Source organism: Maylandia zebra, linkage group LG7, assembly GCF_041146795.1.
Source record: "Maylandia zebra isolate NMK-2024a linkage group LG7, Mzebra_GT3a, whole genome shotgun sequence".
Taxonomy (NCBI): Eukaryota; Metazoa; Chordata; class Actinopteri; order Cichliformes; family Cichlidae; genus Maylandia; species Maylandia zebra.
In genome coordinates, this window is record NC_135173.1 from 65,474,001 (window position 1) to 65,500,512 (window position 26,512).

A 26,512-nucleotide genomic window follows, 5' to 3' on the forward strand; every position below is an offset into this window, starting at 1 on the left:
TAGCTGCTGAATTAGCATGAGGAATCCAGTACTGACGGCGAAGTGTTGAAAGCATGTGATTTCTTCCTCTGTGACCAATCTTTTCGTGAATATGCTGAAGAATAAGCTTTGAAACATTGCTTTCTTTTGGCAAAATTGCAGGATGTTTTGTTTCCTCAGGTAAATCCGCTTTGCTCAGTCTTCCACCCACTCTCAAGACACCATTAGCAACTACAGGATCAAGCTTATACAGATGACTTGACTTCCTTACAGTGCCAGAGTTTAGGGCAGTCATTTCATCAGCAAAATGTTTTCTCTGCACAAAGCTCACTATAGCTTCCTCAGCCTTGGACAAATCCTCAGTTTTGAGCAGAGTGTTCCATTTATCCTCTTGCTTAACACATATTTGACTTCCACAGTGCGTGCCCAGCAACTTCTGTCTTTTCCTTGTTTGCAGTTTAAGTTTTTCTTTTACTTTCAGGATCCATGTCACACACCTTTTTAATTTTGTCCAGCTGGAGAAGTACAACAGCAGCTTAGTAGTGGGACACACATCTTCTTTCAGCACAGCCGCACACATCAGGCCCTCCCCTTTTATTTCTGGGTCAGCTTCCAAATGGACAGATACACAATTCATGCCTACGGGCCAGTGACCAACAGGTTTACTGAGAAATTCTGGACCACTGATCCAGGTGGCTGATTTCAGGAAACAGCCAACTGTCATTCCTCTTGTGGCTGCATCAGCTGGATTCAGCTTTGAACTGATGTACCTCCACTGCTCAACTTTTGTCAAAGCATGAATGGTGGAAACTCTATTAGCTACATACGTTTTGAACCGTGTGGTTGTGTTTGCAATGTACTGTAGCACAGTTGTGCTGTCAGACCAAAAGACTGACTCACTCAGATTAAGATTAAGTTCAACTGATAGCATTTTGTCTAAGCGCACAGCTAAAACTGCAGCAGCCAGCTCAAGACGTGGGATGGTGACTTGTTTTAACGGCGCCACCCTTGCTTTACCAATAATAAAGGAAACACACACTTCCTGCTTGCCATTAGATAGCCTAAGATATGATACAGCACCATACCCAGTTTCACTGGCATCACAAAAGTGATGCAGCTGTGCACTTTCTATCTCCCCAAATCCTTTGGGTGTGACACATCTACTAATACTAAACTTGTTAAGAAGAACTAAATCCTCAACCCATTTTTGCCAAGTTTGTGACATTTCTGCTGGTATTGTCTCATCCCAGCCAAACCTCAGTTTACATAGATGTTGCAGAATTTGTTTTGCAGGCAGAATGACTGGAGCTAAGAAACCCAAAGGGTCATAAATGGAGCTGACATTGGACAGAATACCACGTCTTGTAAGTGGTTTGTTCTTGTTCACAATACTGAATGTGAAAACATCACGTTCAATATCCCATTGCACACCGAGAGCTCTTTCTGTGGGTAGCTGATCCCGACTAAGGTCCAGCATCTTTACACCTGTGGCTCTATTTTCTTCCGGGATCTGACAGAGGACAGAGCGATCACTACATACCCACTTATTGAGCTTAAATCCCCCCTTGGCACACACCTCAGTAAGCTGCTGATAAAGTGAGATGGCCTGCTCAACAGACTGAGCAGATTTAAGACAGTCATCTACATAAAAACTATGCCTGATTGTATGTATAACCTCCTCTGGGTACAGATGTTGGTTGTCATTAGCAGTCTTTAGTAGTGCATAGGTGGCACAGCTGGGGGAGGATACTGCACCAAAAATGTGGACTAGCATTCTATGTTCCACCAGCTGTTTTGTGATGTCACCATCGGGCCACCAGAGAAAACGCAAAAAGTTTACGTGTTCCTCAGCTACTCTGACCTGATGAAACATCCCTTTAATGTCTGTCATAAGTGCTATTGGACCCTGCCGAAAGCGAATCAGCACACCTAATAAAGTGCTAGTCAGATCTGGGCCTTGTAATAGCTCTTTGTTCAGTGATGTTCCAGAAAATGTTGAAGCACAATCATACACAACACGCAGTGTTTTCTTGCGGGGGTGGTAGACCCTATGATGAGGTATATACCACACCTTTCCTTACTCATTCTTCAACTGTTCTTGTGGTATGATTTCTGAATGTCCCTCCATACTAACATTGTGCATGAATTCTTTGTATTCTTCAAAGAATAACTGATCCTTCTGAAACCGTTTTAGCAGATATTGCGCCCTCTGCTGAGCCACCCGTTTGTTGTTTGGCATTCTTACTTCAGGTTTACGAAAGGGTAATTTCAAGTAATAATGGCCATCCTTAAGTACAGCTGACTCTAACATTATGTTCATGAACTGTTTATCTTCTACAGACATTTCTGCACGCTCATTACACTGGTTCTCCACAAAATCTTGATTATACTGCTTAACCAGCATTTCCTCTAAACTACTTATAGAAATGCGGTTTACCTGGACAAAACTAGCATCATGCTCATCCTTTTCACTACCCTGATTGAGTGGCCCATTGACAACCCAACCGAGACGAGTTAGCACAGCATAGGGTCCATTACCCTCACTGTTAATGATTCTCCAAGGTTCCAGCGCTTTGGGAGAATTTACACCAATAAGCAGCCCAATGCCAGCATTTATCGGTGTCAACTTAACCTCCTTTAAGTAAGGCCATTTTCTTAAGTTTTCTTCTTTAGGGATATTTTCTTTAGTGACAGGAATAAACTTTTGAGTGTACACATCAGGCAACCTCAAATACTCATTCTGTTTCAAAGCAGCTACTTCCATACCAAAAAGTTTATAGCTACTTACTGGCCTTTCCTGACCCATAGTCTTTAACATGATTTCCACTTTCTTTCCAGATGCATTTAACTGCATTATCAACGCCTCAGTGCAAAAGGTTGCAGAGCTGCCGGGATCAAGAAAGGCGTACGTCTCCACAACCTTCGTCCCATTTTCCAACTTCACTTTTACTGGAACAACTGACAAGGCACATTCATTAGCCCCGGCCCCAGTATGGCTACCAAAGTTCAAAGAAACAAGAGCATTTGAGACTGATGATTCCTTGCATTCAGCTTTAGCTGCTTGCCACTGCCGTTCATTTGAGTCTATGTGGAGAACAGTAGGGTGAGTTTTGTTACAGGTGTGGCACGTCAAACGATGTGGACAAGTTTTACTCATGTGGCCTCTCTGTAAGCAACCAAAGCATAAACCTTTACTCTTAAGGAATGTCACCTTTTCTTTGTTGGCTTTTAGTTTGAATAAGTCACATACGTCCAAAAAATGAGCTTGGTCACAAAACAAGCACCGAGTTTGGTCTAACCCTTTATCTTCATGGCTTATCTGAATCCGTTCCGGTTTGAGTTTGTCATTGATCTGTTCTGAAACTACAGCTACAGAAGTAGCAAAGCTACTGCTTTTAGTTTTAAGCGGTGTTTTTGATGGTTTTGAAGCTATCTTTTCTTTTGTGTTTTGACTCTCTCCAAAAACAGGATCTAATGCAGCTCTTGTTTGCTTTTCAAGAAAATCAAGAAGATCTTTAAACCCTGCTCTGCGATCGCACGTTTCTGTTATATCAACGATTATTAGTCGCCATTTATCACGAAGTCTAAAAGGCAACTTTGAAACAAGAATCCTCATATTGGTTGAATTTTCCAGCTCATCAAGAAACCCAGCTTCATCCATTGTGTTGAAGCAGCTTCTTAGAAAGAATGTGTAAGCACGTAATGCTGAAGCATCATCAGACTTTAAAACTGACCAGTTAAGAGCCTTGTCTATAAATGCAGACGTTATCTTTGCTCTGTTACCAAAGTTCCACTCAAGCTGCCTTTTTGCCTCAACGTAAGCTGTCTGTGGACTCATGTGCATACAACTTCTCACTAAAATTCTGGGCTGTCCTGTAATAAACTGTTCTAAATAATAAAGCCTATCCTGCATATTATCAGTTTTAGTCTCTATTCCTTGTTCAAAAGCCTTAAGAAAGGATCTAAAACGTAAAGGATCACCACCAAAAACAGGAATGTCCATAGCTGGAAGCAGTGACAACCTCTGTTGGTTTACAAGCATCTGAGTAATTTCATTTTGCTTTGTCATAATCTCTATTAGGGCACTGCTGTGAACATCAACCTGTGAAGAGATTGGCCTTGGGCTCTCCCCTTCTGGTTTGACCCCAGCAGGCGCATGTGTCTCTAGGGGCATTGGCAAAGGAGAATGAACTAAAGGGGTTTTCTTTGGTCTTGTGGCCTTTCGAGCTGTAGCAGCAGGTATGAACTCAGTAGATGTTCCAGAAGGCGCTGTAATCCCGCCTTCTGATTCAACCTCAGCCCTGGATGCAAGGCTCTGCCGATCCTGAGCAGAGGTGAGAATTTGCCTTTTTGCATCAGCCTTAATCAACTTAGTTCTTAGAGCCAATGCTTCTTTACTTGCTTTTAATTGAACTTCTTCCAGTTCGAGTGCATGTTTTTCTTGCAGTGCGTCCACCTCCGCTTTTAAAGCGGCTCTTTCCACTTCCGCTTCCATCAGCGCAATTGAAGCCGCACGCGAGCTTTTACTCCTTAAAGTTAAGGCTGCAGTAACATTACTGGGCGCTTTACTAGAGCCCTTGCTGCCAGGTTTAGCAACTCGTTCAGAAATCATGTCGCTCGCTTCTTGCGCTACTTGTGAGACACTATCATGCGGCGCAATGTCACTGTCATGAGATGCTACCTTTGATCCAACATTAGAGGCTACAACTTCATCCTTTTGTGGATCAGGGTCTGCATTTATCCAAGTGTCGATTTCATGCAGAAAGTCTTTAAAACTGATCAGCTTAGGTTCATACCAATCGCTGTGATCTGTTTCTTTTTCATCATCGTTCAGCAATTTTTGAACTGAAGTCTGTAAGTCCATAAACTCTCCCAAATAATCATTAAATGTTCTCATGTGTTCATCTATGGAGGCTTTTGATTCTCCAGCATCAATGAGAGCATTAATGTCATTTCGTTTTCTTGTCAGAACGCCAAGCTTCGCTCTGCGTTTTTTAATTAAATTAAAAAGCTCTCTTTCTTGTTCCTCCATTTTAACCAGAAAATTCGTTTCACAAGGTCCAAAAGATAATTGTTTAATACAAATGTTTCATGTTGCAGCTCAGCATCTCGGTTGATCCAAACAAAGTTTCGCATTTACTCACGAACTTTGCGTCATTTTTTTTCAGTCCATTCTGCGAAGATCCAATCTTCCAAGTCCAATTCTTGCAAGTTTTCCCATCTTCCAAGTTGACATCCAAGCGAGTCAAAATGATTTTTTGACTTAAATGTCGCGGCCTTTTACTTTCCAAACAAAAAAATCCGAGGAATGCCGTGGGTGGCAACGGGAGGTTTGTTTTGCTACGCACTTCTGACTCCATTGTTTAAAAATCATATGCCGTTTATTTCGGGAAAAAAATACAAACAGAAATCAGCCAAATAACTTCTTAAAACTTAAACTTAAACGAAAGTTAACTTAATTTGTTTTAACAATTTCAAAAGTGTTCAAAAAATCATTTTTTAACCCTCCCGTCTTCCCATCTGACATTTGGCAAACAAAACAAAAAACCTCTTTACCACACCCCTCCCGGGTGCTCTTAATCTCTTAATTAATGGGAGGGTCCATAAACTAATAAACCAATCACTTTTCGAATGCTTATCCAATAAAATTAATTACAAATTAAGGTCAGTATATTCTTACACCTTCAAGGAAAAAAACAAAAAATGAATACAAATTGCATTCTATAAACATTCAACAAAAATGGCCACAACACCGACCAAAGACCACATGGCGTCGAACATTCATGGACGATCTGAGAACTGTCGACATTGCCCGGGACGAAGCTGAAGCAGTCGCTGCTGACCGACATCGACGGAGATCACTAGCTGCCCGATGCGCCGCCCGGCGTAGGAGGAACTAAGTCTAAGTCATCTTTTGCCCACGGCAGAGGCAGTCGGTCACACTTAGAATCTTTTTTTTTTTTTTTTTTTCGCGTTCAATAATTTTTTTTATTTTATGAACTTTATTTAGAACAATAACAATGACAATCTCAAAGAGACAAGCGACATATTAAATCAATCAGAACAGAATCACATCTCCTATACACCACAATGAAATCGACAATAACTGAAAGTAAACATACATACACACACATATATACATATATATGCATATACACATGCATACATACACATCCATATTCACACATCTACATAATAATAATATAAAAAGATGAATAACCAATACAAAAATAAATAAGAATAAAAAAAGAATGAAAAACAAGGAACAGAAATAAAGAAGACAAGGGGGATCATAAAATCTCTAAAAGTGAGGTTCCATAAACAAGACACATAACTTAAATAAGGGGCTAAGAAAAATCAAACTCTTCTAAAAATCTATGCAATTTGATTGCTTGGGGCTTATTTATTAGCTTAAGAGATTTACGGAACAGGGAGAGGCCGTTTTTAAGAGCAGGCCATGAAGGGGGGGATTTAGCATATCGGCATTTATGTATGTAATACTTTGTTATAATAATGAGATTGTTAACTAAAAACTCACTATTTTTGTCCTTAAGGATTACTCCAATTTGAATATTTTGAAAAGACCAAAAATCAATATATCCATACTGGGACAATATTAGGACATGGAGAGATTTCCATAAATTCTGGATTGTCACACATCCATAGAACATGTGCTCTGTTGTTTCCGAAGTTGTTTTACAAATATAACAGTTGTCTAACACAAATTTAAATCTGTCTCTCATAAATTCATTGGAGGGGTAAATATTTTTTGTAGTTCTAAAATGGACTTCTTTAAATTTGGGGGGAATTGGAAATGTTAAATATTTGGTTCTGATCAACGAGATCTCAGATTTGTTATAATCTTTAAAGACGAGTGAATGTTTTGTCCTACCTGGATATAAGGTGTTAACCAAATACCTCCTCAAAAACTGATTATTGCATTTTCCATTAACCAAGTCAAGACCATCTAGTTTAACTTTATGCAAATTTGGAGTCTGTATATTTGAAAAATTGTTCTTTATCGTATTTACAAGGACTGTTGGGATATTCTGTGAAACCTTTTTATAGAGCTCGAACGAGCAACTCATGTCATATTTCTCATTAAGCCTGTTTAATTCAAGTATATCTCCATTTTCATCCATTATATGTGTCACAGACCAAATTTGTTTAGTCATCCATTCTTCCACAAACATAGATTTCCCCCGATTCAATATCACCCTATTATTCCACAGTGGAACATTGTGGGGACTGAAGTTATGTTTAAACATTAATTTCCAATTTAACAAAACTTGTTGATGAAATTTGGAAAGTTTTATGGGTACGGTAGTTTAGAAATTTCAAAATCACATACTAAAAGGAATTGGATCCCCCCAACTTTGTTGAAAATAAGAGATGGTATCAAGAACCAGATCTCATTATCATTTTTCAAGAAAGATCGTAGCCAATTAATCTTTAAAATGCCATTCATTATTTCAAAATCGATTGCTTTTAAACCCCCCTCTTCATAATCTTTTATCAAGTCCCTGTTACTAACATAATGATGTTTATTTTTCCATATGAAATTAAAATTCACCTTATTGATGTCTTTTATAATTCTTGGTGGGATGGCTAGGGAATAAGCTGGATAGATTAATCTGGACAAAGATTCAACCTTGGTCAACATTATCCTGCCGAACAACGTTAAATCTCTCTGTAGCCAATGGTTTAGAGTTTTTTTGCATTTGTCAATTGTATTCTGAATATTCTTTTCTTCACTATCAGCCATGCATTTAGTTATCCAGATTCCAAGATATATTTGATTTCATTTTTGACAGGTATATCATACAAAGAGAGTGAGAACAATTGTGGATACTCATGAGTTCACATTTGTCCAGGTTCAGGCGTAGTCCAGAAGCATCAGAAAAGATCTTTATCGTATCTAAGGCCAGTGGAATTTGTTCTTTATTTTTTAGAAAGACTGTTGTATCATCGGCAAGCTGACCTATTATTAATTTGTGATTATTTATGTCTAATCCTTTGATGTTTGAGTTTATGACAGTAATACAGTGGGGCAAAAAAGTATTTAGTCAGCCACCGATTGTGCAAGTTCCCCCACTTAAAATGATGACAGAGGTCAGTAATTTGCACCAGAGGTACACTTCAACTGTGAGAGACAGAATGTGAAAAAAAAATCCATGAATTCACATGGTAGGATTTGTAAAGAATTTATCCGTAAATCAGGGTGGAAAATAAGTATTTGGTCACCTCAAACAAGGAAAATCTCTGGCTCTCACAGACCTGTAACGTCTTCTGTAAGAAGCTTTTCTGTCCCCCACTCGTTACCTGTATGAATGGCACCTGTTTGAACTCATCATCTGTATAAAAGACACCTGTCCACAGCCTCAAACAGTCAGACTCCAAACTCCGCCATGGCCAAGACCAAAGAGCTTTCGAAGGACACCAGGAAAAGTATTGTAGACCTGCACCAGACTGGGAAGAGTGAATCTACAATATGCAAGCAGCTTGGTGTGAAAAAATCAACTGTGGGAGCAATCATCAGAAAATGGAAGACATACAAGACCACTGATAATCTCCCTCGATCTGGGGCTCCACGCAAGATCTCATCCCGTGGGGTCAAAATGATCATGAGAACGGTGAGCAAAGATCCCAGAACCACACGGGGGGACCTGGTGAATGACCTGCAGAGAGCTGGGACCAAAGTAACAAAGGTCACCATCAGTAACACACTACAACGGCAGGGAATCAAATCCCGCAGTGCCAGACGTGTTCCGCTGCTGAAGCCAGTGCATGTCCAGGCCCGTCTGAAGTTTGCCAGAGAGCACATGGATGATACAGCAGAGGATTGGGAGAATGTCATGTGGTCAGATGAAACCAAAGTAGAACTTTTTGGTATAAACTCAACTCGTCGTGTTTGGAGGAAGAAGAATACCGAGTTGCATCCCAAGAACACCATACCTACTGTGAAGCATGGGGGTGGAAACATCATGCTATGGGGCTGTTTTTCTGCCAAGGGGACAGGACGACTGATCCGTGTTAAGGGCAGAATGAATGGGGCCATGTATCGTGAGATTTTGAGCCAAAACCTCCTTCCATCAGTGAGAACTTTGAAGATGAAACGAGGCTGGGTCTTCCAACATGACAATGATCCAAAACACACCGCCCGGGCAACAAAGGAGTGGCTCCGTAAGAAGCATTTGAAAGTCCTGGAGTGGCCTAGCCAGTCTCCAGACCTCAACCCCATAGAAAATCTGTGGCGGGAGTTGAAAGTCCGTGTTGCTCGGCGACAGCCCCAAAACATCACTGCTCTCGAGAAGATCTGCATGGAGGAATGGGCCAAAATACCAGCTACTGTGTGTGCAAACCTGGTAAAGACCTATAGTAAACGTTTGACCTCTGTTATTGCCAACAAAGGTTATGTTACAAAGTATTGAGTTGTATTGTTGTTATTGACCAAATACTTATTTGCCACCCTGATTTACGAATAAATTCTTTACAAATCCTACCATGTGAATTCATGGATTTTTCTTTCACATTCTGTCTCTCACAGTTGAAGTGTACCTCTGGTGCAAATTACTGACCTCTGTCATCATTTTAGGTGGGGGAACTTGCACAATCGGTGGCTGACTAAATACTTTTTTGCCCCACTGTAGCAAGTAATTCAGTGGCTACAATGAATAAAAGAGGTGAGATGCTGCAGCCCTGCCTGATACCTCTCTCCACCCTGAACCTGGGACATGTGCCTTCTAAAAGAGAAACACAACTATTAATATCAGTATACAACATAGTGACCATATCCAGAAATGCATCACCAAACCCAAAATGTTTAAATGTCTTAATAATAAAAGTGTGTTCAATAGAATCAAATGCTTTATGGAAGTCCAAGAACAACATAAAACCATTATCCTTAATTAGGTAATTGTAATCAATGAGGTCCAAAACCAAGCGGATATTATTTTGGATCAACCGTCCTTTGAGAAATCCTGATTGTGTTGGGCTAATTATTTCAGAAATACCTGTTTTTAGTCTTGTTGCTAAAACTTTTGTAAAAACTTTGTAGTCTGTATTTAAAAGTGTTATAGGTCTTAGATTACTTAGTTTTTTCTTATCTTTCCCCGGTTTTGGAATTCATTTTATAACTCCCTGTTTCATTGTTGTCATAAGCTCCTTTTGATTTATACATTCATTTATCGCACTGAATAATAGTAATTTTCGGTCTTCCCAAACGTGCTTATAGAAATTAGTTGTTATACCATCTGGTCTCGGTGAACGGTCAGATGCCATGCTCTTAATAGCAAAATCAAATTCTTCTATAGTCAGGTCTTCATCACAAATTTCTCTAAAATTATCATCAATTACTGGAATCCAATTACTGATTTACTGATTACTGTACCTGCTGCGGAGACTCAGGTCGTTTGGGGTGGAGGGCCCACTCCTGAAGACCTTCTATGACTCTGTGGTGGCTTCTGCTATCTTTTATGGCGTGGTCTGCTGGGGCGGCAGCATCTCTGCTGGGGACAGGAAGAGACTGAACAGGGTGATCCGAAGGGCCAGCTCTGTTCTAGGATGCCCTCTGGACCCAGTGGAGGTGGTGAGTGACAGGAGAACGGCGGCTAAGCTGTCATCCCTGTTGGACAACGTCTCCCACCCCATGCAGCAGACTGTGACAGCACTGAGCAGCTCCTTCAGTGGGAGACTGCGGCACCCACGGTGTGGGACGGAGAGATTTCGCAGGTCTTTCCTCCCCACTGCTGTCAGACTCCACAACAAAGACTTTAACTGAACAAACACACACATCCACACATGTGCAATAACACTAAGTGCAATAATCTTTTCTGGCATCGTTGTATTTTTACTCAGTTGTATATAGCATTCGTATTCTATTTTTATCTTATTGTATATTTTTATTCTATTTTATTCTACTGTATATAGTATATTATTTTATTCTATTCTGTACAGTTGTGTACTGTATTTATTCTTATTGTATTCTAATTTTTGCGTCATAACTTTTGCACTGTCCACTTCCTGCTGTGACAAAACAAATTTCCCACGTGTGGGACTAATAAAGGTTATCTTATCTTATCTTATTTTGTCAAAGAAGGAGGTGACATTTTGTTCTGAGTATGAAGACTTATAAAGGTTACTGTAAAAAGTAAATACTTCATTTGAAATGCGTTTAGGGTCTGTACATTCCTCTCCGTCGATTATTAGGTTACATATTGAGTTATATTCTTGTCTATGTTTTTCTAGATTGCAAAAATAGGCAGTGTTCTTTTCACCCTCTTCTATCCACTTTGCTTTGGATTGCAAATAAGCAGCCTTGGCTCTATAAAGGTACATTTCGTCCAATTTAGATTGTAAATTATTAATTTTTCCTTTTTCTTCCTCAGTCCAATTCAATTTGCCATACAGATTCATAAGTTCTTTTACTACATTTGATTCCTCTTCTTTTCTTTGTCTGTTTAACTTTTTACCGAATGCAATTGAGGTTTTTCTGATTCTAAATTTAAGATATTCCCATTTGAGTATCGGTGTATTGATGGCTTCATCATTCTGGATATCTAAAATTAATTTTTTAATAGAATTACAATACTCCTCATTTCTCAGCATCTGACAATTAAATTTCCAATAATCCTTAAATGTGTTGTTTTGGTCTTTGCTTTGTAGTCTCAGAATAATGGCGCAATGGTCACTTAAGGGACTGTTAGAGATGACTGTTTCCTTAACATATTGTAAAATTGAGTTGGATACCAACCAATAATCAATACGTGACCTGCTTTGAACATTAGGTTTGTGCCAGGTGAATTGTTTTACATCTTCGTTTAACACTCTCCATACATCTATTAATTTTTCAAATATTGGGTTTTTATGTTCTCTTGAAAACTTTGAAGGCCATCTATCCAACCATTCATCAGGAGTCACATTGAAATCACCTCCAACTACTATATAATCAGTAGGGAATTTGGTATAAAGTTCCTTTATAACTGTAGAAATTTGATGCAGCAGGTTCTTATTCTCTTGATCATTGTTGTATCCATAAACATTAACCAAAAATAATCAGAGTATTATCAGTATTTAACACACAGGCAACCCAATGTCCATTTTTGTCTGCCATGTTGCACAAAAACCTTCCAGGACATCTGTTGAAACAAATAGCAACCCCAGCCGACCTGTTTGTACCATGACTAAAAAATTTTTTATCTCCCCATTGTTGTGACCAAAATTTCACATCAGATTCCTCAGAATGAGTTTCCTGGAGAAAAAAACAATTTGCCTGTTGCCCCTTGCAGAACAGAAAAACAGCTTTGCGCTTAATTGAGTCTTTAAGTCCCCTTGTGTTAAAGGAAAAAAAAAGAAATATTAGTTTTTAGTTGGAACACGGAACACATGAACAGCTTTAAAGAGGAAGTTTAGGAGATGGAGTAGGAAAATCTTGAGGTAAAAGTCCCATCATCCGAAATGTTCCACTGTACATTCCTTTCGTAGTCAGATGTCAGCCCGTACCTGGAGTCTCTACCCTGATACGTTTGCCTTCTATGAAACCAAAAGGGCCCCTGAAGCCTGCAGCCTTGCCTTCCTACCGAGCCTGGTCGATTTTTGGCCACAACGCTTGTCTGGATCTCCCGTCCTCTGGGGTCAGGTCTTCAGCAAAGCGGATGCCTTCTTCTTTGCACACGGGAGAAGTCTTTGTTCGCCTCCAGATGTCATCACTCACGGCACGTCTCACAAACAGAATAATGATTTGTCGATGCTTATTCTCCACCGCTCTTCCCACTCTGTGGACAACATCAACTGCTTCTTCCATCTTCATCTTTAGGTCCGGAGCAATCCTTCCTAGAAGTTCCACCACTTCTTCTCTGATATTTTCATTTGTTTTCTCCTTTTTCCCTTTGATACGAAGACACCATCTTCTTTTGTATCTTTCCTGGCTCAATACACGATCCTTAATATCGTCATTATCTTTTTTGATTGATTCCATCTCTTTTTCCAGGTGTTTTATTTTCTTTTTGCATTCTTGCAGCTCCTCTGAATTAAACTGCACCGATTTAGCGATGGAAGCCAGCATGGCGCTATGTTGTTGAATTTGTTTGCCAACTTCGTCCATGCGGTCATCAACACGTTTTCCAAGACTCTCAATAGCTTTCAGTATAGTGTCAGTGGATGTGTTGGAGTCATTATCACTAGCCGTACCTTTTGCTTTTTTCTCCATATGTGGTTTCTCAGGAGTATTATCAGGGGTTGTTAACAGTCTGTCCCTCTTGTTGCTGCTGGAATTAGCCGTTTCCATCGGAGCTGGGTAGTCATGCTCGGTGTTTCTCTGGGTTGTAAAAGGGAGGTTTTTCACTGCCGGAGGTTTCGTGTTGTTGGTTTTCTTCATGTTCGAGCTGAAACGTTGTCAATATAGCTCAAAGGAGTGGATTTTATAACTTCAAGATTAAAACATCGGGACTTTAGTGAGGAGTTCAGACGGATGCGACTGCTCAGTCCGCCATCTTGCCCGCCCCCGGTCCACACTTAGAATCTGGATGTGTGACATTAGCATTTTAATGGTTTTTACATTTACATTTTACATTTGTTGCCATCCACCAAAGGGCAGCCAGTCATGTGATTGTAATTAACTCCTTCACCACAAGAAGTCACTGCTAGGCTTCCAACAATCGTCTGGGAATTTGATGCTTTAGGATCTGAACGACTTGCTGCAGTTAATGGAAACACAGATTCTACTTTGTACCAGAAAATCCTAACAGAAAGAGGGTCACCTCAATGTCAACCATATATTTTAATTTGTGTAATATACTGGGATATTTATAATTGAACCATTTGTATAGATTGTAATATTTAATTTAGTCACTGTTTGTACTTTCTTGGATCAAATGTGACAGAAATTCTACAGGGATTAATAAAATATTTTGAGTCTGACTCTGAAAAATGTCTGGTTATCAGTTCATGCCATATATAAGTTCAAGCACATTCAAGTTATGCAGCAGGGCAATGATTCAAGTTTACCTCCGAATTACCTCAAAACAGAAATAAATACATTAATTGAAAAAGCAGACAAACAAAGGCTTTGGAGTGGCCTAGTCAAAGTATATACTAAAATCAGATTGGTGTTGAAATGAGGATCTATTGGGAAGAATTTAAAGTAAGAGTTTAGCAAAGACAAAGTGGGTGTACAGTCTATTGTTGGTGTAACAACAGAGGAATAAATCAGCTGAGCCTGTTGATCATCAGCACCAGCACCACTACACATCTGTTTGGCTCTCTGTAAAAAAATGTCTGATCCTATGAGCAGTACCCAGCAGGCAATGCAGAGTTCAGATGGAGCCGATGTGGGTGAAGGGAATAGCCCAGCTCTGATTAACTTGGTGTTCAGAGAGAGTGTTCGCCCAGGGTGCCAAACAGGACTGCCACTGGTCTGGATCATGTACACACACAAAATTCAGACATCAGAAAAAACATTTTCACTATTCAAACTACATTTCTCATTTATATAAATTGATGGAACTAATTTAAATTGATCTCTGATAGAAAATAAAAAGGTAAATGACCTGTATTTGTATAGCACTTTGCTTAGTCCCTAAGGACCCCAAAGTGCTTTACACTACATTCAGTCATCCACACATTCACACACAGGTGATGGCAGTTACATTGTAGCCACAGCCACCCTGGGGCGCACTGACAGAGGCGAGGCTGCCGGACACTGGCGCCACCGGGCCCTCTGACCACCACCAGTAGGCAACGGGTGAAGTGTCTTGCCCAAGAACACAACGACCGACACTGTCCAAGCCGGGGCTCGAACCAGCAAACTTCCAATTACAAGATGAACTGTCAACTCTTGAGCCACGATCGCCCCAAAAAGGATGATTTTAGATCAGATTTAAATTTAAGTTTTCAGTTTTATTTGTCATATGCAAGTTAGCACAGGGTCAACATCGCCATGAAATGTATTTGACGAGCAGAAGACAGTCACTCAGCAGAATGGTACAGTAGAAGAAAAAAAATGGACTCTAAGAACAGAAACTAAACACATATAATTTCTTTTTTTTGGCTCAAACAGTCACCTTAGGCATTTTATTTTCTAAAGATAAAGAACGTCCAAAATCCTTTGTTTTGTGCATCAGATTCATAACAGCAGGAAGAAAATGTGAGAACTGTCGTAAGATTAGGGTGGACAACCAGTTTCACCTGCATGCATACTAGAGCAAATGACGTAAAAACAGTGGTGTGGCAGTGATCTGTAGCTGGAGAGCTTTCAGTGTGTGTCATTGAACTTGTGATAATACTTGCAACATATTTTCTGTTCAGCTTGAAAAACCAGCTCAACATGTTGTGAGAATTCACTGCACACACATCCTCGAAGAGTTTGAAACATTCCACTTTGAATATTACTGTGACTGTCTCTAAATAATTCTGTTTTCAAGTATAGTATATGTAGTTAGGTCCATAAATATTTGGACAATGATAGTTTGTACTATGACTACTGCAGTTTTGCCTCTGTACACCACCACGGTGAATTTTATGGTTTAAACCTAAATATAGTCATGTTGAGTAAACCTGATTCTAGTCTAATCAGTATTCTGTGTAATTAGCAATCAGCAAATGCAATTATTCAATTAATTCAATTATGGTTCTGTGTTCAACCATTAATGCCCCCTTTCTTCAAGATCACGTACAATAATGGATTGGTAACAGAATTTTTATCTTCTTGCATGCAGTCAAACCATGAGCACCAAGGTCAAAGCTGGATCATGTACACACACAAAATCAGAACATTGATATTCACTACTCAAACTACATTTCTCTTTTATATATTGATCAAATTAATATTTTTGATTTATCTTTGATTAAAAATAAAGAGGATTTACTACAAGCAGACTCTGTTTTAGCACTCTGATCATTTTTTTTTATCACATAAGGCTAGGAAGGCAAGGGAAAGCCAGGGGGCTTCAGTCTCTCTCTGCCCCACCTCTCTCCATAAGCCGAGATAAGGGAAAGGGTAATGATCAGTGAGCAGTGGTAGGGTTTCATGCAGAGAAAAGACGTGACGCTTGTTTTGAGTGTTGATGAAGAGGTATAGTGAATGTCAGAAGGAGCTCTGCTGACTTTGTGGATCTAAAAAACATATAATGGGCGTGCCAAGAGTGGAACTGTGGTACTCTATGAGAAAGTCAGGAGTGGCAGAGAAGTGTATGAAACTCCAACAGCTGGGTGGCAACCAAGGTTCATCTGGTTGAGCTAGTTTGGCTGCTAAATCACATCAACAAAAGATATAAAAGTCTTTTCTAAAAGGAGGAATGTTGAAGGCCTAAGGCACAGGTAAGGCAGGAGGAGGCACTGAACAAGATATCTTTACACTTCTCAGATAATTAACCCTCATGTGTTTATTTCTTGTTAAACAGTTTTGTGTTCCCACCCAAAAATGACCTCCCCCTCAAGACTCATCACAACAACTGTAGTAACAGATATAGTATCACTGCTTGCTGTGTTCGATCTTTTTATCAACTTCAATTCTTTTGAACATTACAGGTTTTTTTTTTTTACTTCCGTTTATTATATATAGAAAGTCTCATTAATCTGAGTTTATATAGCTTGAATTCAAATTCCAAAAAAACATAATTTCTGTGTTATTTTGAAAATAAGAAATAATCATCAAACATACATAGTATACTGTTAATCACAGACTACTTTGGGTCAAAGTTTCCATTAACATTGCTTTGAAACCATTTAAAATTTATATACATCAAATAAAGCAGAGGTGTCAAGCTCCAGGCCTCGAGGGCCAGTGTCCTGCATGTTTTAGATCTCACCCTGGGTCAACACACCTGAGTCAAATCATTAGTTCATTACCAGGCCGTTCCAGGCCATGATTTAGCCGTTGAAATCAGCTGTGTTGGCTCAAGGATACATCTAAAACCTGCAGGACACCGACCCCCGAGGCCTGGAGTTTGACACCTGTGAAATAAAGTAACATCTGTTGTGCTCCTGGTCAAAAGTGATTGCAGAAAATTATCTGAAAGTTACACTTGATTCTGGCACGGCTCCAGACCAGGAGGACAATTAATGAAAAACAATTATGTCTTATGTCTCTTGAGACCTCCAATCAATCTCCAGAACCACAAACTTCAATTGGTTCTTTACAGGAGAACCGTCTACACGTTTCATGTTCCACACATAATTTGTCCTGGCATCACACGTTGCCAACATCTTCATGGTATATTTAACTGCTTTCTTGGCATTTCCGTTTGAAAGGTCAGCGTCACCTAAAGCGACCAGATGCTCATCCACTGTGATGTTTGGATTGGGGACATAGATGATTGTCTTGTTGGCTTGTTTTTTGTCACGGTTGTCAAAGTGAATCACCGGTAAAAACATGTAACATTTCTGGAGTGACATGGTGGTCGAAAAAATCATCTGGGCAGACTCTGTATCACATAAACTGCAGGTAAAATCATTAACAGAACAAAAACCTTTATTTGTCACATACACAATTATACAGAGTACAACATGTAGCGAAATTCCTGTGTCCGAGCTGCAGATATTGCTGCACCATTCCAGGGCTTGGTTTTAGTATGGCAGGTCTAGCCAGGACGCTTACTGGATACCGGGTGGAAATCGAACTTGTGACTCTCGCTCCGAAGGTGTGTAGTCTTATCACTAGACTACACATTACTAGATGTATGCACACCACTCAAAATCAAGACGCATGTATACTTTAATGTCTTTCTGGGTTACCTCCTTCCAACTGTCTTTGTTGTACCTGAAGTTATTTACACTCATTGTTACACAAAATGGAAGTGTAATGGAAGAAAAGAGAGAAGGCCACTAACCACAGATCATCACACACTGAGTGTACGGGTCACATACAAACACATTCATTTATACAATTAATCATTTCATTTCCAAAGGACCATCTTCTTCACATTTTTTATAAACAACCCTTTTTTAAGTTTATAAACTATTGCAGTAGTGATACTGTTACGTCTACACTCTTAACCCTGGACTCTAAACTAGACTTTATAGAGTCTGTGTGGAAACTTTCAATTAAGTAACAACTTGAAGTCGTGACAGCACGCAAACTCGTTTTAAGAGGCTGATGGCAGGAATTTCAGACAAACAAAACTGAAACGTGCAAAGGTGTAATCATGTTGTCAGGATTGTTTTGTTTTTATTTTCACAGAAATGAAACTCCTGGCTGACTGGATACATTTTCAATGATGAGAAGAAGTAACCAGATAACATGTTTTACTATACTTGTCCAATTTGAATGTAATTTGTGTTCACTGTAGTTGGTACTTTACATTTTTATAGATTCCTTTTTGTGGTAAAAGTTGTTAGAGTGTTCGCACAATGATTACAAATTTAAATCACATTTTAAGGCGACAACTTAATAAACTTGCCTTTTTAAAAGCAGAACTTTCAGATTAAACAGAAACCAAACACATATAATGTATTTTTTTGTCTCACACAGTCACCACAGGCATTTTATTTTCTAAGGGTAAAGAACGTTCAGAGACAACCCTTTGTTATGTACATCAGATTCATGACAGCAGGGAGAAAATGTGAGAAATGTCACAAGACACCTGCTACAACCAGTTTCACATGCATACCAGAGAAAATGACGTAAAAACAGTGAGGTGCCACCGTGAGGATCTGGGGCTGGAGAGCTTTCAGTGTGTGTCATTAAATGTGTTTTGCTTATTGGTTGGTAGATCAGGTCACCAACTAACCGGAAGCTTGGGGGTTCAATCCCAGTCTGTTCCAGTCTATATGCCAAGATAGTACCCCCATGTTGCTCTCCGATGCATCCATCAGAGTATGAATGTGTGTGAATGTTAGATAGGAATTAGAAACAGTGTAGAAGAAAGTGCTTGGGTGAATGCACAAGTTGTGTAAAACGTTTTGAGTGCTCAGGTAAAGTAGAAAATTGATGTATAAGAACCCGTCCATTTGCCATAATGCATGCGACTTTTTTTTTCTGTTCAGCTTGAAAAACCAACACAGCATGTTGTGAGAATTCACTGCATCCTACCACCTGTGTAAATCATGATATACGCTATAAAAGAAAGCCACATGTCATTTGGATCTTTGGTGTTGCCTGACCACAAAGCCACAGCAAATCCAAAGAGGTCTTCTGTAATCCATAAAAAACAAATATGTCATGTCTCTGTGTTTTGTCTTGGTTTATCCCCAATCCTGTGTCAGGTTTGGGGGTTCGTGTACTTCCTGTTTTACTTTAAAGCCTTATTATTTTTATTTGTAACTTACAGCCTCGCATCCTGTGTTCAGTGGGTTTAGTTTTACTTCCTCCTGTCTCCTCATGCTTAATTCGTACCCCTAGTGTTTCCACTTCCCCCATCACCCTTCTCCATATATATTGTGTGAGTTTCGTTTTTTTCCTTGTTAGGTCATCTGCTTATCACGCATCATGTTCTCTCAGGAAAGCTACGTTGAATTTAGTGAAAGTAGTGTTCAGGAGTAGTTCTCCAGGTTTTTTGAAGTGCATTCAAAGCTCTTCTTTTGATGTTTCTTCCTTTTCTTCTCTTCTATGTCAAGATGATCCCACGCTGCTACAATAATATAAAAATGTTGAGGTCCACAGTCTTCGGAGGCCAGTCCATGGCTGACGTGTGGTTTTCTTTTATCGTTTTGATACATGCTCAATCATCCAAATAAGGAAACCCCCAAAAGTTGATTCTGTCTATCTGGATGTAACGTTTTCATTGGGAGAAAACAAAAGAATATTATATCAAGAAGGCCCTGAGTAAAAGTGATCATCCCAGCAGGATATTTGTCCAAGCTGGGAAGGCTGCTAAAGAAACCTCGAGGTGATCCAGGAGAGAAGAAGGACAACTGCTGTCTAACCAAAAACTGTTAGTCATCCCATATGTGTCAGGAGTATCAGAACAGCTAAGACACATTTTTTCTAAACACAGAGTCTCTGTGGCTTTAAACCCCAAAACATGCTGTGCCAAACATTGGTCCACTCCAAGGATCAGGTCCCCTAATGAAGCCATTGCCAGTCAGACAATTTCCAGATAGTTTTGCATGTTGGATCAAAATGTGATGGCAGTTTTCTGAGTTTGTAATTGAGGAGGTGTTTAAGATCTCTTATTGGAGTTGAGAACTGACAGAGGAACTTTCAGAGAGATGATTACAAAATGTTTGTCAGTCCAGGAGAATGCAAACATTTCCTTTAGTGTTTAGTGTGAGTACACAACATTGTCTGTACACATAATGCAGCTGAACCTGGTTTTGGAAATGGACAGATGAAAGCAGTTTCATTTTTCTAACTAAAAGGTTTTTTAACTCTTGTTTCAGACATCAGGGCTCGAGGGGGTTCACCTAAAACATCAGGCTTTTGCAAGAATATGAGTATAAATAGTCTTACATTGTCTATTGTAACGTGAGGGTTCACTAGATGGTTTGGAATCTCTCTGAATAATTAGGAACAGCAAGATGGAGACTGATAACTTTCTTAGCAGCCTCCTTACTCTCAGCACACAGCAACAACAACCAACACTTCCTGTGTACCGCTCTCATGAATACTTCACTGGCCTCTCAGAAGCTAGGAAATCTTATACTCAGATCAATGCACGGAAAACAAGTACCGGTAGGTAGCTATAATACATACTTATTACTGCTTTGAACATGCATGTGTAAACATTCAAATGTGTAAACATGTAAATATCAAAACACGTAACCACCAAATAGCTACGTAACCAGCTCTATAACCCTTGTAAACACCTCTTTGTATATCAATTTATATTTAAATTTACTTCTACACTTTACAGTATATATAAGAATTTTCAATTAATCAATAAAGCCCTTAGGCTTTATCTACAGTGATATTACTGTTCTGATCACAGTAATTTCATAGAAGCTAAACTGAAAGTAAACCTGTTCTACATTGTTGTTTCCTGGTTCAGGTGATTGTGCTTACTGAGGGCAAGTCATGCTACAATCTCTGATTTTTAATGGAAATAAACTTGTGTGACTGGATACACTTTTAGTGATTAGAAGATGTGATCACAAAACACACTCTACTATTCTCGTTGAAATTTAAGATAATTTGTGTTCAATATACTTGTGAAATGATCAGGTAGAAAAGGGGAGGAGTTAGTGTGGTCACATGGTCAGAAATTGTTATAAAATCCTGTCAGATCTTCCAAAACGTCCCTTTTGATCAGCGACCCACCTCTGCTGCCTCGTAGGTAAGTTTCTTTGTATCCTGTTTTTATACTTATACTTTGTCACAAGGGTTAAAACGCAAATCAGAGTTTGTGTGGCAGCTTAGGCAGTGAAGTGAACAATGTAACAAACTCTATGGATCAAAAAAGCATGTTTGTTTCAGCTTTACTACTATCAAAACACAAAAAGAAAAGCAATGATTTGGTATCAGCTTATTTGGCTCATAGCTTGATGAAGTAAACCTGTTCAGTACCGTAGAGCAGTTATCTTATCTGTCTACACAGATATAGATCTCTCTGTTCCTTACTTTACAGATAGCTATATGTATACATGCATGTGCACACAGATTAATCACCTCGGGCAATTTTAAAAGAAAGCTTGATAAGACAACACTTTCCTTGCACAAGAAACTGAAACAGCTGGGAGGACAAAAACAAGAAACATCTATAAAAGTAGGTCAGATACCTGCTGCATGTAGTTTCACAGGGACACAAGAGTGAATGATGCAATAAAAATTAGATTTGACTGTGATAATATGCGACTAGAGAGGGTTCAGTGTATGGTATCTAACATGCTGTGGTAATATGTGTAATATATTTTCTATTTAGGTTGAAAAATCGTAACAACTTTTTGTGAGAATCCAGTGACGTAAATCAGCTCAAACCAACTACAACCACAACCACGATTCATCAGTCCGTTACCATGGAAAAGTATCTGTTTTTAAGCCATAGAAAGCAAGTATTTTACATCATCTCAGTTTGGATATTAACTGTAACTGTCTCTAAAATCTTTTCTTCTTTGTTTTTATTCCAAGTGTAGCATATACAATTAGGTCCCTAAGTACTTGGACAGAAACACAGTTTTTGTGAATCTCCCCTTTGTTTGATTAAAGATGTGGTTGAAGTTCAGACCTTTAGCTGTAATTAAAGTGTTTTATTAAAATTTTGCATTCAGTCATTGTTCAAATAATTGCAAACCTGACTGTATATTCTGTTTCCCCATATTAAGTTAAAATGTTAATGATCTCAATTATCTGTTACAGGTACATGGCTATACATACCAACGGTAGGTTAATAACGCTTGTTTTTATGGGCTCAAATTGTGGTCATAAATATTTTGTACTTGTAAATCAGGATTTGTATGTGTAAAAAGAATTTGTGTGTGTAAAAAAGGTTTGTGTGTGGACTTAGCCAAAAAATACGTGTGTCAATCACAAATTTAACTATCCAATCAGAGAACAGGTGGGTTTGGCTATTGGAGGGGTGCTTTATGGAGCTTCAGGTCCTTCACACATACTTTTTGGCTAAGTCCACACACAAATCTTTTCTTTACGCACACAAATTGTTTTTACACATACAAATCCTGATTTACAAGTACAAAATATTTATGACCACAATTTGAGCCCATATGTTTTCCTTTACATTTTCTTGAAACTTGGAAGTTAAAAAAAGAAAGTAGTAGTTACTTTTATCTTATTTTTTGTCTTATTTTTACTTGTCTTTTTTAATTTAAAAAAACACTTTTAAGTTAAAGTTAAGGCACAAATCATACAATGTTTAATTAGACTTTTTTTTCTTCAATTATACCAGCTTATTTTGAATTTGATGCCAGCAAAACATTTTGCCTATAACCTCCTGTGGTTTGTCTTCTGTCCTGGTTAAGGCTATGTAAGAAACATTCCTCTGTTCTAGTCAATTAAAAACAGTTATGATGATGAAATGGAAATCACATTGTCAGGAGATAAAGCTCATCAGCGCATCTGTTTAGACTAAGTCCAAGCTAAGAGCAAAAATGCTGTCAGGAATGCTGTCAGGTTTTTGGTCATACACCAATGAGAATCATGATTTAAAAAAAAAAAAAAAAGTATTTACTGGTGCTTCATTTTTGGAGAACATTTGTTGCTGGCAACAAATTCAAAGAGAGTAAATTCAGGTTTTCTTCTTTTCTTTTCTTTTTTAAAGGAAGGAAAATGCAAAATATCACTGGTAAAAAAGTTGATGTATCATATTATTAGTTTAATGTTTGTTCAAACAGTTTGCAAATTCATGGATTGTGTTTTGACTCATTTATTTACTTTCTGAGGAAAGTTGCTTATTGTGGTTTTAACTGGGATACCATATAGAAAATCTTTTTGTAATTTGGATCATCCAACCCTTTAAATAATGCAGTTACAGCAGTTGTGAATTCCTTAATCATACATCTTTTTTACTCTTTTTACAGCTAAGAAATCAGCACCCTTGTTCCATAACAAAGAAAATTACATTTTTAAACACAAGCAAAAAAAACCCACTGCATTTACCAAAATAATACCACAAATATCATTCAGTTTTAATTATCTCCATAAAGGTGACTTCAACATTCGACATGTTGTCTTTAAAAATTGGTGTGATAAATCAACTCAGGTTCATACTGTATCTAAAACAAAATCTAATAACCTCCTCAAAAGAAATTACGCAGTTTCAAATGTTTTTACCGTTCCTAAGAAATCAAAAAGAAATCATGAATATATGAAATTCTCTGAAATTCCTTTTCCTTCAAAAATTCTCAGCATACCCGGCAATCAGATTTTTTTTTTATCCGAAGTTAAAAGTTTCAATGCACAAATTTTTTCTGAGATATTGACAGCAGCTGAAGTGAAACATTTAAATGATAAACTCAATACTTGTAGAATAGAAGAGCAGAAAGAACTGAAGCTTAAGGATGAATGTAAACCGATTCATCGACAGAATAACGAGTATGAGAAATTTTATCATTTAATAATTGAAGAAATGCAGAAAAAAATTCCAAGTGTTGATCCAAACAGATTTTTTCCATTTCTGAAAGAATACCTTCAAAGTAATGAACAAAAGCAGTATGCATTTGCTATTGTTGTCATGAAACATAGGAAAAATATCATTGTTTCTCCAGCATTTGAGCCAGATTATGAAAAAAAGGAAATTCCTGGAAAAATAAAGCACAGCGAGCCTCGTTTATGTGAAGCTTTGGAACCTTTTTTGCAACAGTTTGGAATTTTAGTGGAGGATATTCTGATTTATACATTCAATAGTCCTTGTTTAGGATGTTTGTGTCTACTTCTCGAAAAAGCTTATCTCTGGCGCTTTAAATATGGATTTTCCACAACTGTAGCATTCACACAATTTTATAAACAAAATTGTTTCCAAACTCTCACCTACTCATCTACCAACATGTTAGGTCCACGCGGTGTGTTTTATGAAGACAGTCAAAGATGTAAGCGTGATTGCTTCAAACTGAAGTCTTTCACAGTCACACGTAAAATCTTCCAATATATCACAGAACTTAGTGAAAAAGAAGAAAGACGCAGCTTCCATAAGAAAATAAAATCCTATGTGTCTGTGCTGAAAACACTGGCAAAAAATTCCTTTTGTTCACGTGAAACACATATACAACATGGTAAAGACACAATTTCTTCTTTCATATTTCCCCCAAAGATCCAAGATGCATGTAGAGTCAGTCTTTTAAGCGACTGGTGTGAACTGGTGAACGAGTCTCCCAAGGAGAAAATTACTGTGCCAAAAATTAGAAATAAAATGGCCATGAATTGCACTAATTTCACACTGGAACTTATTTACCAAAATCCTATCTCCTCTTGTGAGACCAACAGTCCTTTAAATCTTTACCATCTTCAAAATAAACCATAATTACACTCAAATTAATGAAATTAATATTAATTTTGATTAATAATAGATTAATAATAGAAAAACAATTATTAGTAATTAATTAATTAATAATATAATATAATAATAATATAATATAATATAATATAATAATAATATAATAATTATATATTATATATTTATTATATATATTATATATATATAATAATTAACCCTAAAACACTATCACTATAACACCATCACTAACGCCGGGTGATTTTTACCCAATATAATATACCCAACAAGAAGTACTTGGCATCAAAATATATCAAAATATGACAACACATTATCAATTAGAGTGGCCATCTTTTATTTCCAACTGTGCCATGTCAAACAAAATGGAAAAAGAAGTGCCATGGGGGACCCTAAAAATTGCTCCAACATTACTGAAAAATTTTGAATTTGAGAACAAAAAATTCTTTAACAAAAAAATAATTAATGGAAAATTTTAAACTTCTCTGGTGAAGGCGCAGTCTCCTCGACAAGCGAACAGGTGCAGGATAGAGAAACAAAAAATTGTACTTTGTTGTATTGGTGGGTAAAAACTAAGTGAAATTCACCCAAAACCTGCTTTACCCTCTATCACTATTGCCAGGTGAAAATCATACATGGCTGTAAAAAAAAAAAAAAAAAAAAAAGAAAAGAAAGGAAAAGAACAAAAAAGAAAAGAAAAGAGAAAAAAGCAGGCTGTACCTTCAAAGACGTCAAAGACAATGCTGAAGCTACCCAAGGACCCATGACACTCAGACAAACGCAACATATTCAAAATCATTTAAATATATTTGCTCAGGTGAAAATCACCTGGTGTTGTTCTAGAGTTAATTAATAATTAATAATAAAACCCTTTTTAAAAACATATATTAAATTATATATCATAAGATATATAATTTAATAGATATTTATATACGTCCAGAGTAACAGCCGTAGACTGCAGTTTGCCGCCTGTCAGGTAGTCAGTAATCCAGGGGAGCTGAACTCTGAGAGCAAACAGCCTGGTGACTGTAGCGTGCCGAGGGGCTCACGTGGATCTGTGGCTGAATCTGGAGCTGAGACTGGAGGTGTTCAACGAGGACTCCTACGAGGCAGCAGAGCTGATGCGCTGATCATTAATGGCCGAGGCTGCTCACACCAAAGGTGAGTTGATGAGTTATAAACTGTAACAATATCTTGTAGCTTGGAACAGAAAAATCTCATCTTTGTTCTCTGTCTTGCTGCCTCCTCCTGTTGGTTTGTGTGTTAGTGAGTGGCAGGATTCTCCAGTCCAGTGAGCACAGCTCCATCAGCTGGTGGAGTTCAGTCAACACACCTGCTCTCAACAACCAGCAGTGTGCTCAAACATCGGTTTCTCCTCCATCCTGCACGATGTTTTACACTCCAGAAGCAGTAAATCAGGATTACATCACCTCTCTGTAGAAGGAAACTCTCCTAGTGTCCTTAATTTGGATTCTTGTGTCCTTCTCAGTTCCTTCCTGGTGTGTGTGCTGGACTGGATCCTCTGGCTCTGTGCCATCTTTTACTTATAATAAAAATCATTGAAACTTTTGTCGCTTGTCTGAGTCTGCATTTAAATCCATGTGTTCTTGTTCCCCATGTCAAAGATGTGAGCCACAACCACAAACCAAACTAAATTTAGTCCATAAAGGCAAAAATTGCAAAGAGAATGGGTATGAAAA

The 26,512-nt window shown here is 38.3% G+C and overlaps 1 long non-coding RNA gene across 1 annotated transcript; it reads left to right on the forward strand.

Moving 5' to 3' along the window:
- The first annotated feature begins 21,157 nt into the window (after window positions 1-21,157).
- On the forward strand, window positions 21,158-26,381 carry LOC101482651 (uncharacterized). Its single transcript, XR_013099586.1, has 5 exons — window positions 21,158-21,188; window positions 21,774-21,899; window positions 22,208-22,230; window positions 23,386-25,973; window positions 26,080-26,381. It is a non-coding gene; the product is annotated as an uncharacterized LOC101482651 (long non-coding RNA).
- The last annotated feature ends 131 nt before the right edge of the window (window positions 26,382-26,512 follow it).